At 48.7% G+C, this 12,695-nt stretch overlaps 1 long non-coding RNA gene across 2 annotated transcripts in view; it reads left to right on the top strand.

Moving 5' to 3' along the window:
• LOC143273250 (uncharacterized) overlaps nucleotides 1-12,695 on the top strand; it is a 49,213-nt gene that overhangs the window by 17,876 nt on the left and 18,642 nt on the right. The window contains exons 3-4 of one of the 2 annotated variants that reach the window (XR_013051176.1): nucleotides 6,482-6,664; nucleotides 8,296-8,979. The exons of the other annotated variant lie outside the window; for it this stretch is intronic. This is a non-coding gene — a long non-coding RNA (uncharacterized LOC143273250). Of the gene's footprint in view, nucleotides 1-6,481; nucleotides 6,665-8,295; nucleotides 8,980-12,695 lie in introns of those variants that run through there. 2 annotated transcript variants of the gene reach the window in all.

Raw genomic sequence — 12,695 nt, 5'->3', positions numbered from 1 at the left:
CCACGTGTCTATTGAACATGTGTGTATTGACTCATGTCCTTTGTCCACTTTAAGACCACCTTTCATTTCTTTCTTGACAATTTCACACGTGTATACAATGTGCCTTGATCATATCCGCCCTGCTACCTGCTCCCCCAGCCCAATTAGTGCTGCCTGCTCAAGTGTTGACTGGTCTCGTCGGCTTGATCGTGTCCAGGTAACCACAGCTGCTGTGATCTCATGAGTACAATGGCCATGCCCTGTCCAGAAGACTACATTTCCCAGCACTCCTTGCCAGCCTCCAGGTCTTACATGCCTTCACCTCCACTGTTGAGATGGCCCCTGCGCCACGGGATTGGGGGTGTTAACATAAATGTTTTGTTTATGGCTGAGCACCCCATGGTAACTTATTCTCATGACTTCAACCAGTTGTGGGTCTCTATGAACTGCTGCTGCCTGCTGCAGAAGGAGCTTCTCTGGCCAAGGCTGAGAACAGCAGTCATCTACAGTACAAACATAAATATTTAGGAGACAGTCTGACCACAGGTCCGTTCACTCCCCTTTCCCCACGTGCTCACCAGCATTTGTTGTGTGCCCCCCCCCTCGTGACAGCCACTCTCATTGGAATGGGATGGAACCTCAAAGCAGTTTTCATTTCCGTTTCTCTGATGGCTAATGGTGTTGAACACTTTTTAAAAATATTTTTAAAAGACTTATTAGCCGATGTATTTCTTCTTCTGAGAACTCTCTGTTCCCGTTCTATGGCCTGTGGTTTTTTGTTTTGTTTTTGTTTGTTTTCTCTATGTTTAATGTCCTGAATTCTTTGTATATTCTAGAGGCTAATCCTCTGTCAGACACATAGCTGGAGAAGATTTCCTTTCATTCTATAGGATGCCTCTTCACTTGATTGGGTTTCCTTTGCTGGGCAAAACCTTTTCAGTCTAACGAAATCTCATTTCTTGGTTATTTGCCTTATTTCCTGAGTAATCAGAGTCCTATTAAAAATCTTTACCTGTGCTTATTAACTTTAAAAATACATTGTTATTTTTATTTTATTGATGTGTAAGTGAATCCTGTTACCCATAGAAACCAGAAGGAGGCATTGGATCCCTTGAAGCTGGAGTTGCAGGCATTTGTGATTCCCTGACGAGGGCGCTGGGATCTGAACTCAGGTCCTCTGATAGAGCAGTAAGCCCTCTTAACCACTGAGCCATCTCTCCAGCCCCACTGATATCTACATTTTGGAGTGTACTCATACTTTTTCCTCCAGCAGCTTCAGAGTTTAGCGTCTTATGCTGAAGCCTTTGATCTATTTGGAGTTGACTTATAGGGGGCAAGAGACAAGGATCTAGTTTAATTTTTCTAAATGTAGATGTCCAGCTTTCCTGGCAGTACTTATTGATGATGCTGTCTTTTCTCCAATGTGTATTTTTGGCATCATTGTCAAAAACCAGGTAGCTGTAATTGGATGGCTTTTCCTATTCCACTGGCTGGTCTTTGTGTCTGTTTTTATGCCAGGCATGTGCTATTTTCATTATTTTGGTTCTGTGGTATAACTTGAAATCAGGCATGGAAACACCTTTGGAAGTATTCTCTTTGCTCAGGATAGCTTTGGATATCTGGGGTCTCTTGTGCTTCCCTATGAATTTTAAGATTTTTTTTCTATTTCTATAAAGAAACTCTAATGTTTCTATAAAGAGGTTTCTAATATTTCTATGAAGAAACCCTAATGTTTCTTTATAGAGATCTATAGATGATCTTCACACACACACACACCACCACCACCACCACCACCACCACCACCACCACCACCACCACCCTTGGAATAAACCTAACGAAGAATGTGAAAAATCTCTATAATGAAAATTTCAATACACTGAAAAAAGAGATGGAAGGAGACATTAGAAGATGCACATAAGCTCACATGCAGGCTCCACACACCGCTAGGCCAGCTCCATTCTGGCAGGAGATCTTTGTGCCATGATATTATGGATGCCTGGCTAGCCTATGTTAGGGCTCCTTTTCATCAGGTGACTGGCCCTTTTATTTTGTTCTTGGAGACAGTGTTCCACTCCACATCACAGGCTGGCCTTGAAGCTGCCACACTTCCATCTCAGCTTCCCAAGCGCTGGCAGTACAGATGTGCTCCACACCTGGCAGGGTTGACTGACACTTGATTGTCAAAGATTAGATGGAACAGGCATTAGCTACCTGGGCTTCAAGGATAGATTGTCACCTCTTCCTTCAGCAGGAAATTGACCTCTCAGGACTGATGCGTCCCATGTCCCTGGAGGGCCTACTCTTTGATGGACATTCTACTAGGCACTTTGGTTTGGATGTTTTGCTCCCCAATATTCTTGTGCTGGAAGCTTGGTCCCCGTGTGGCAGTGTTGTAGTGTTGATTGATATGGCAGAACCTTCGGGAGGTGGGGCCTCTTAAGGAGAGCTTAGGTTGATTGGGAATTGATTTTTTTTTTTCAAGACAGGGTCTCTCTGTGTAGCCCTGGCTGTCTTGGAACTCACTCTGTAGCCCAGGCTGCCTTGGAACTCACAGAGATCTGCCTGCTTCTGCCTCCCAAGTGCTGGGATTAAAGGCGTGTGCCACCACCGCTCTTAATTAATGCTGATCTCTTGAGGTTAGCTCCTGCAAGAATAGGTTGCTATTAAGCAAGCTTGGCTTTCTTGGCTCGCTGTCTTGCTCCTTAGTGGATGTGTGACCCCCTCTCTCTTATGCATTTCTACCATAATACCATCCTCCATGCTGTTCTGGAGCCAGATGACCTCACCAGAGCCAAGCAGATGCCTCCCCCAAAGTGAACTAAGTTAACCCTTTCACTACACCCATTACCCAGTACTAGGTATTTTGTTATAGCGACAGAAAACAGACTAAGGCACTGGGTATGGGGCATGGTTGGACCAAATTGTCTGTCCAATGAGGCACCATCTCTTCTTAAGGATTTTGCAGGGGAATTCTACCAGTAATGGAAGCAAACACTCTCAGTGGCTTCCCCATCAGCCAGTCCTGCTCACCCTTACATCTCAGAAAGTGAATTTTGAATGCTCTAAGGCCATTCTGGTGGCTAACAATTGAGTCTGGGCACAAGATGCAGTGTGTTCCTTCATCTTAAGTAGAAGCCTCAATCTCTGACTGGGAAAAGATTCCCAGAGGAAATGGTTCATGTGGAACTATACGTGGTCATCTGAAAATCCTGCACACATAGTGTGACATTTTTGTCCCAGGCCCACAGAAGTAGCTTACCCATGTTGGCTTTGTCTGAGGTACTTAACAGTCTTGCTCTGTAGCACGTAGGAAAGGGGTCTCTGAAGGCCTTATGTTATGGTTTGGACCTAACATAACTCTGAAGGCTCACTTGCTAAGGGCTACTTATCATCTATGGCACTACTGGTGAATGATGAAACTTGAGGAGGTGGGGCCTATCGGGAAGAAGTCAGGTTATTGTGAGTGTGTCCTTGCAGGGGATGTTGGGGCCCTGGCCCCTCCCTCTTTCTCTCTCTTTGCTTCCTGGTACCATGAAGTGAGCAACTTTTTCCTCTATGGGATTCTACTGTGATGTCCTGGGCCTTCACTGGCCCTGAGAAATGTGACCAGGTGACCATGGACTGAAAGCTCTTAAACTGTGAGCCGGATGAAATCTTTCCTCCCTTTAGGTGGGCTATCTCAGGTGACTTGTCACAGGGGTAGAAAGCTGACTAACACTTTACTAGCTTTGTGGTGCAACCTCCCATAGAATGGATGCAAAACAAGACCCACTTCATAAGGGTTCTGTGAGGCAAATGCCTGTTATCTACACAACAGCACATTCCAGTGCCCAGCACTCAGGAATGATGGGTAAGTGTTGGCAGTTACTTAGTCTCCCTTTAGAAGGACCACTGCTCCGTTAATTAAGATAACAAACCCCTGTGAGCCTGTTGCTCGACTGAAGAGTTCACCGGTGTCAATGGCAAAGACGAACCTGGCCAAGCCCTTCCTCTGCACCGTCCTCATCCTTAAACACTGTTTATCCTTACTGTGTGTGGGTATGCACGTGGTCTTATCACACATAAATGTTCATCTGAACAACACACTGCTTTGTTTTGCCTGCCTTTGAGCTTTATGAAACACACACATGCTGCATGGGCTTCTGGGAAGTTCCTTTGTGCACACACACTGCTCAGGTTCCCTGGTGCTCACACATGAAGGCAATCCTCACAGTGATCTCACAGTGCATTCGTGAGAGGAGGGAGGGAGGGAGGGCACTGTCCACAGACGAGAAACGCACATTAGCCCTTTCTCTTTTGCTCAGTTCTTGGGCTCTCTTCGGGAGTTGTACTAGCCTTTCCAACTGCTTCCAGAAACACCTTTGTGTGGAGGGGCTTCATGCCTTCTGGCCTGACTGCCCTCCTGGGCACAGTGGTCAGGTACAAGGACCCAGGAAATGTAACCACTGAGAGCCTGGCCCGTGAAAAGAAGCTGTAGCCCCTGTGGAATTTTTCTGATGCTTTTGAATCCCCACTGAGAGGCATTTTTCCTTTTCCATCCCAAATATGGGCTGGTGCTCTGGGTAGCATGGGAGAAGGAGTCTGAGGATAATGTAAACACTTCCATGCCAGCAGAGCCCTGGCCAGCAGGAATTCCAAGCCATCTAAGAGTTCTGCCAACCTGGAGTTGGTCTTTAGCTGGGGCACTCGGTGGAGCTACTTTTAGCTGGGAACATATTTTCCCAGGGTGGAAGGAGAGAGCCCCACACTGCGCAGGGGCATCTCTGCACTGAGCTGGCTGATTGGTCACATGCTGCTTCTCTTCTTTTTCTGGGGTGCTGGAACCTGTCTACCTGTAAAGACAGAACTCCTATTGATTTAGACCAATGGCCTAGGCATCCCATTCAGTTTCTCATCTGGAATAATGAGAAATAGTAACAGCCACCTCTTAGGCTGTGATAAACTTTAAATAAAAGTTCTTGTACAATAGAGACTCACGATTAGTCAAATTACTGAGAATGAGTGGCTGATGAATGTCCAGCTATAATGTGACATCTGTATTATGCCCTCCAAGGCTCAGGGAAACCTTATAAAATAAGGAGTGAGGGCTGGCTAGACAAGTCAGTAGGTGACAGGTCAGTAGGTGAAAGGTGCTTACTGTCAAGTCTAGAGGCTTAGTTAGGATTTCTATTGCTGCAATGAGACACATGACCAAAAGCAAATTGGGGAAGAAAGGGTTTTGTCTCAGTTCAGGTTTTCTATTGCTGTGAAGAGACACCATGACCATGGCAATTCTTCATGGAACTCACTCTGTAGCTAATCTTGAACTCACAGCGATCCACCTGCCTCTGCCTTCTGAGTGCTGGGATTAAAGGCGTGCGCCACCAATGTCTAGACTATTTCTTTTTCTTTTTTTTTTTAAGAAGCTTTGGAAGAATGAGCTAGAGAAGGGGGAAGTGGTGTGGAACACTGGCCATGACATGGCTGCTGCGCCCTTGAACCCACAACATCTGTGGTTCTCAGCACGCGACTGGTCCATTAACACTCCGTCATGAAAGGAGGAAGGCCTCAGGAGACCCTGTCACACTCTAAAGGCACCTAATGGTTAATGGGGAGAAGAAACACACACACACACACACACACACACACACACACACACACACACACACACACAAGAGAGAGAGAGAGAGAGACAGAGACAGAGAGAGACAGAGAGAGACAGAGACAGAGAGACAGACAGACAGACAGAGAGACAAACAGAGAGACAGAGAGAGTTAGTGAGAGAGATCCTTCAATGGTCTAGCCACTAGTAAAATGCTTATGCTCATATCAACAAACCTTCACCATGCTCATGTAAGCAACCCTGATGAAATTCACAGGGCCCCAAAAAATAAATAAGTAAGTAAATAATAAATAAATAAATAAAGAAAGAAAGAAAGAAAGGAAGGAAGAAAGAAAGAAAAAGGAAAAGGAAAATAAGGAAGGGAGGGGGATGGAACGATAATCTCAGTGGTTAAGAGCGCTTGCTGCTCTTCCTGAGGACCTGGGTTCAATGCCCAGCACCCACATAGTGGTTCACAAGCATCTGTAACCCCAGCCCTAGGGCATCTGACCTTCTGGCATCCACAGGGATCAGGCACATACGTGGTGCACAGACATACATGCAGGCAAAAGTTGCACATAAAATGCAATAAAAAGTTAAAAAAAGAAAAAGAAAACAGAAGGGAGGGAGACTAGTTGAAAAGAGATTAGTGGGAGGGAGAGGGTAATGGGGGTGAATATGATCAAAATATACTATGAAATGTCATATATGATTACTATATGATGATAAAAACAGGTTTAAAAGGGAAGATAAGAATGAATGGATTCAACAACCATAAAAAAAGTTCTTGCACAAGACAGTGTTTGCATCATCCAGTCCAGCTAAGGCTATATAAACCACAGTAACAAACATCCCTCAGGCTCAACACAACAGAAATGTAATTTTACTTCGAATTTGATACATGACCAAACCTCTCCTCAGGCAGCTTTTCTTCGGGAATGATGATGGCCCAGAAGATTGAATTCTGGCTTCATTTCAACACAAGGTCCCCACACTCAATGTGGCAGGTGAAATAAACCAAGGAATTTACCAGAATGCTTCAGAACACTTCTGCTCTCAATGAACTGGCCCACACCAGACCCATGGCTGTACTGAAGACCAAGGGTGAGTCTTCATGTTCTAGGAGGAACAAGAGAGTCCAGGTATTGGGGAGCCCACGTAATATCTGCCACAATGTTCAGTAAACACTCACTTACTGCTTCTGTTTACTGCGCTCAAACAGCTGGGGAGCTATTCAAGGTGATGCAACATCTACAGATAAAACGACCAGCATGTTTTTAAACTCCTTAGAAGCAGGGCATCCTCTGTACCCTACAACAGTTTTTGGGTCACGCCATGGCTCTCTGGCGAATGCGTCTCCTGTTCAAGCCCAGGATGGCAGGATGGCTGTAGGGAATCCAGGGCTGGGGTTGAGTCAGCTGGCAGGCACTCGTGAACCCGCTGTCTCCTTAGGACTCTCTTAGCAGTCCTTTAGGGACAGACAGATAGACGGTGATAGCCTCCTGTCTGTGGAGTGCTTCTGATGGACCAGGCATTGGCCGAGTCCTTCGTGCTGTCCATTATGTAGCCATCATCAACACCCAGCTAAATCAGAGAGGGCACCGGTTCGGAGCCGAGTTAATCCGCCGAAGTTGTGGGCAATGACGGGGAAAGGGATTGAGCCATTTCTGTCTCAAAGAATGGGTCAGGAGTACAGATCTTTCCTCCACCTTTCTGCTCCTGGTACAGCTGAAAAGTAAAGCAGAGGGAGTTACTGGCAAATACCACATGGGACAACATACCGTAGGCCTTTGCAAAATCCATGGTGCCTGTAGCAATTTCTCAAGAATGAAAAAAATAAGATTTTGCTTCCACAGTGGGAACAGCTGTTTTTTGTTTGTTTGTTTGTTTGTTTGTTTTTTTCTCCTGCTGTGCTGAGGATGATATTCAGGGTCCCAATCCCAGTTGCCAAGCAAGTTTACCCCCAGGCTCCCCCTCCTGGACCTAAGAGAGTTGGGAAGGGAGGAGGACAGAGGATGAATCCTCCACATGGGCATCTTAGGTCAACCAGGGTCAGGACCCAAGTCCTTGCACGGTGGGACGTTGAGATCTGGAAAAAAGGAAAAGTTTGTTCACGGTTCCACGATCAGAGAGTGGCCCGTGTAGGAGAGAACCATTTCCTCACACACCCTCAGTCATTCACTGTTGCCTCTGGAGCAGAGTGGGAGCCTGTGTGCTCAAGTCAACAGCAGCTCCCACGAGCTCTGGGTGTGGAGGGTGGCTTTATATTGGTGGGCGACTGTCCCCATCCTAATGGCCTGGAACAACAGGGAAGGAAGGAGGGAAGTGACCCCCACAGCACTTCAGTTTCCCAAAACGTCTCACTGCCATAAAGGTGATGCTGAATACGTTGTCACAGCATTTTCTAAAATTGTCAGATTAAAAGCAAAAATCAGGACCAACACTCATCCGAACAAGGCAGACCAACGGGGGTCCCTTGGTAAGCAGCTCCTCTCTGACCCTCTCCTGACATCACGTTAGTCCTCCTCCTTGTGCTTAGCATGGGGTGATCTGCTAGCCCAGCTCAGCCCTTCCTTCTGTAGAAACTGGGGTTTGTAATTTCAAACCCCAATGGGCAGGTGCAAGTGGAGGCAGGGACAGGCTCCCAACTCTGGATGCACGCACACTGAGGGTGGCACGGCCAGGGAGGACGTGGGGTGTCTCCTCATGCTCAGGATGCTCTCTGCTCCCCCCAGGACCTGCTCCAGGATCAGACTAGCCTGAGCCCCACCCACATCTGAATTCTTTTAACGGTGGTGACTTCCACGACCTCCGGCTTCTGCTTGGATTTGACCAACAGGGGGCACCAATGGAAGACCAGGTCTAATGTCCCTTTCAATGCCAGACCATAGCTGGCTGCTGAGTCCCCCACTGCCCCAAGTCTCTGCTCTCCAAAGGCCACCTGCTCTGGGTCCAGTACCTGCTTGGCTCTGCCTCTCGTTTCTCAGGCGTTGGGATGCTGACGGCTTTCCAAGCAGTGCTGATCCCCTGTGTCCTCCACTAGCCTGCCATTAAGTTCTCCTCAGTCACCTTTGGGACCCTCTGTTTCTTGCCTGCTGGACTCATACAAAGAGGAAACCTTAGACGTTGACTTCCTGGATCTAGCCTTTCCAAGACGCCAGGATTCAGGGATCTCTGTGGACACCTGGCTGTCCTGGTGCTGCCGCCAGCCTGTTCCCTCTGCGTGCCCGGCCCGCGCCAAGCTCCCACCAGTCTTATTTATTTATTGAACAACATGCAAGCACAGTTTCCTTTTGTGTTTAATGTGTCAGCGTTTCAGTGGGTTCGGACTTCAAGGCTTGGATTTTGTTGACAATAATGAGATCACCCAGACAATTATCGTTTGATTTTTCAGTTTGCTGGAAGATTAAAGAAAGTTAAGAAGCTCTGGTTGTTTCCTGTTACCCATTTGCTGGGGGGGGGGGGGGGAGGACAGGGACGGGGTGAGGGACTGGGAGGAACAGACCTTACTGCTTCCACTCTCCATATCAGGCACTGCTGCTGGAGCATGCGCAGCTTCCTGTGCGCCCAAAGGTGCCTATGTAGAGGACCTTCATGCACCTCAACGTCCAGGTGGGGCTGAAAGTGAGTCTGCCCCAGCATCCGAGGCTTCAGCTGACGACACGGAGGGAGAGATGATGACTGACATCCAAGACGGCTGTCATTAGGGTTATTGCTGTTTTCACCCACCATGGATTTGTTGACGTGGGAAGGCGTCTCTCTTTGGGTCTCAGTTTCCCCAACTGCAAAGTGAGGGATGAATGAGTCAGATGATCCCACTGCTCTTGGTCCTGATGTCTAGATCCACCTTAATGTGCAGGGTTGGATTTCTGAGATGGGGTGGGGTACAGACAAGGTGATGCTTAAAGGGTGCTGAGGAAAGGAGATGCCAGAGGCAAACTCAGGTGCCAGAGCCCCTCGTCTCCTGCCATACACCCACCGGGACAGGCCAGTGGTGGAATCCTCCAGGGCCCCAGGGGAGAAGCAGAGGCGCAAGGGGGCAGAGGGATGTGGAAGCCCAGAAGAAGCATCCAGAAGCCATGTGGCTTTGGGGATGTGTCCTTGCTACCACTGCTTACCTCATGTTGCGTCTAAGCCATTGTAGAACTCTTCCCCAGCCGGGACCGGCCACTGACCTCTCCTCTCTGCTTAGACCCACCTGCCCTTCTCCCATCCTGGTTCCCGACTCCCCTGCTTCTCCTAGGTTGTCACCTTGTTCTCTGTCTTGGTGTTAGTGCTGCCCCCACACCTGCAGGGTACAGAAGTGAAATGTGACTGAGAAGGCAAAGCTGTCTGTACTGGGGGGAAAAATGAGAAAGGGCAAAGAGACCCAGAAATTTCAAGCAACAGAAAGCTAGACAAATGAGGAGATGGAGGGGCTTGGAAGAGGGCTCAGTCAATAAGCCCTGTGCTGGGGAAGCAGAGTCAGCTGGACTCACAGTGCCTGCTGGGGAGCCAGCATGGCCGAATGGGTGAGCTCCAGGCTCAGTGAGAGACCCTGTCTCAAAACTAAGGTGAAGGGTGACCAAGAAACACATCCAACATGAACCTTTGGCCTACATGCACGCACACACACACACACACACACACACACACACACACACACACACACTCCTTCATCTACACATGCACACACACACACACACATACATATACATATAGATCGCATATACACACATACAGAGGAAACTGAAGCCCTGAGAGAGGAGAGACTGGCGCCTCCAAGCCTGGCTTGAGCTGCCTGCTACCTCAGAGCTTTCAGCTTTTGCTGAAGAACGTGTTTGAAGGCAGAAAGCTGAGGTTTGCAAATGCTTTTATTCCACGAGGCAGACTTTCCTGTTCTGGGTGTTCGAATGGCCATGCTTCTGTGAAATCCTGGTAATAACTGACAGTTGCCAACTTCCTTTTTAAATGGCTTGGCATAAAACACACATTTAAAAAAACTGTCAGTCTCACACCGATAAACCAAGTGTGGGAGGTTTGGTCATGCCATGTGGAAACCTCTGCCACCAGGTGATTTGCACCACGGACTAGCCCTGGCTAAACCTTCATGGGGATCCCTGTCGCTTTGGGATGCAGTTCTGGTGATCAAAGGCCAGGCAGGCCCCATGCGTGGTTCCCACGCTGGTTCTCGGGCCCAATCCCTGAGTTTCTTTCTGTCTTACACCAGTCACGTCAGGTCAGAAGAAGACAAGTCCACTCTTTACTGCCAGAGCAGTGACTAAGGGTGGACTCGCACCTTCTCCACTGATTCCTTCTTCTTCTTCTTCTTCTTCTTCTTCTTCTTCTTCTTCTTCTTCTTCTTCTTCTTCTTCTTCTTCTTCTTCTTCTTCTTCTTCTTCTTCTCCTTCTCCTTCTCCTCCTCCTCCTTCTCCTTCTCCTTCTTCTTCTCTTCCTCCTCCTCCTTCTCCTCCTACTTCCTCCTCCCCCTTCCTTCCTTCTCCTTCTCCTCCTCCTCCTTCTCCTCCTCCTTCTCCTTCTCCTCCTCCTTCCCTTCTTCTCCTCCTCCTTCCTTCCTTCTCCTCCTCCTCCTTCTCCTTCTTTTTTTGGCTATCGTCTGGTTTCTGCTCTTTTTGTTTTTGAGAAAGGGTCTTACAAAGTAGCCTTGTTTGTCCAGAACTTGCCATGTGGATTAGGCTCTAACTCACAGACATCGCCAACCTCTACCTCCCGAGTGCCAGGATCAAAGGTGTTCACTACCACACTTGGCTCTTCTTTTGTTTGTCTTGTATGATGAGAATAACTCTTAAAACTTCCTCTAATAAATCATCTCCTTAGCAGACAATTGACCAGCCTGAGACCTCTGCTTTCCAGTGTCAAAGGAGCCACTCACTGCTCATCAGGCAAAGAGGGGTGCCCAGGAAAGAGCAAGGATGCCTCTATGCTGTCTAGTGTTACGTCGACCTCACACAAACTAGACTCTTGATTGGGAAACTGTCTGCGTAAGATTGGCCCATAGGCAAGCCTGTGGTCAATGATTGACATGGGATGATGGTCCAGCTCACTCTGGGCAGTGCCACACTGGGCAGGTGGTCCTGGATTATATGGGAAAGCAGGCTGAGGAAGCCACGGGGAGGGAGCAAGCCACCAAGCAGCCTTCCTCTATGACCTCTGCTTCAGGTCTTGTCTCCAGTTTCCTGCCCTGATTCCCCTCGGTGATGAAAGTGAACAGAGATAAACCCTTTCCTTCCCGAGTTGCTTTTGGTCATGGTGTTCTATCACAGCAACAGAGACCCTGACTCAGACAGTCTCCTTCCCAGAAGGAAAGGGCGGGTAGCACTTCCGCGGATCTTTCCCTCAGTGTTCGGGTCACTCTGAGGCACAGTTGCTGCGATAAGGACAAGCTTTTCATAGCACCGATGCCAGATGCTGAGGCTTTGAGAAAGCAGTTCCTTCATTAGAGACCAAATCTGCACTCTCAGGGTTCCCCCCTCTCTTCCTAGTGGCTTACCCATGCGCTCATCAGCCTCCCTTAATACTGCTACTAGCCCAGTCGCAGTTTCCTGCATGAATGTTTGTGGAGCGAATGACAGTGGACTGGAAGATCTGCCCCGTGGACACGAGGTGTGTGCATCAGGCCCGGAGGATGCTGCTCAGCCCTTCCGCAGCCTGGCCTTCTTTCTTTATTCTGTTTGGCTCTAAACAGAGATGAGACTCCTCACTGTCTCCAATGACCTGAAATGGTTTCCTAAGCAACCTGGACAGCCCCCGGGGTCCACAGGGCATTCAGGGGCCCTGGGCCTCTGGGGCTGGAGGCCTGCCTGCCTTGCCTGGGCTGTCACAGATTCCAGAAGGACAGCAGATGCCTGATGCTCAGTGCTGGGGGGGGGTGTATCAGCGTGGGGGAGGGCTGGGCAGGAAGCAAGGGGCCCTCCTGGCCCAGGGTATTGTCTGTAGGGGCAGGGAGGAGGAAGAGGCCTCTGTAGCTCTGGACAGCGATGAACAGACAGAATGGGGTCATTCTTCCAGAAAGCGGAATGCTCAGATCTGGGGTACCTCCCTGGGGCTGGTGGCCTGGGGACAGTGCCAGCGCCCAGCTGAGGGCTCCCTACAGAGCAGAAGGGGTGCCTGTGTTGAGGATCCATGGAGTTCTAGG

The sequence above is a fragment of the Peromyscus maniculatus genome, chromosome 5 (genome assembly GCF_049852395.1).
Source record: "Peromyscus maniculatus bairdii isolate BWxNUB_F1_BW_parent chromosome 5, HU_Pman_BW_mat_3.1, whole genome shotgun sequence".
Classification (NCBI taxonomy): domain Eukaryota; kingdom Metazoa; phylum Chordata; class Mammalia; order Rodentia; family Cricetidae; genus Peromyscus; species Peromyscus maniculatus.
The sequence above is the reverse complement of the archived record's forward strand: the minus strand, read 5'-3'. Positions and strand labels throughout refer to the sequence as shown.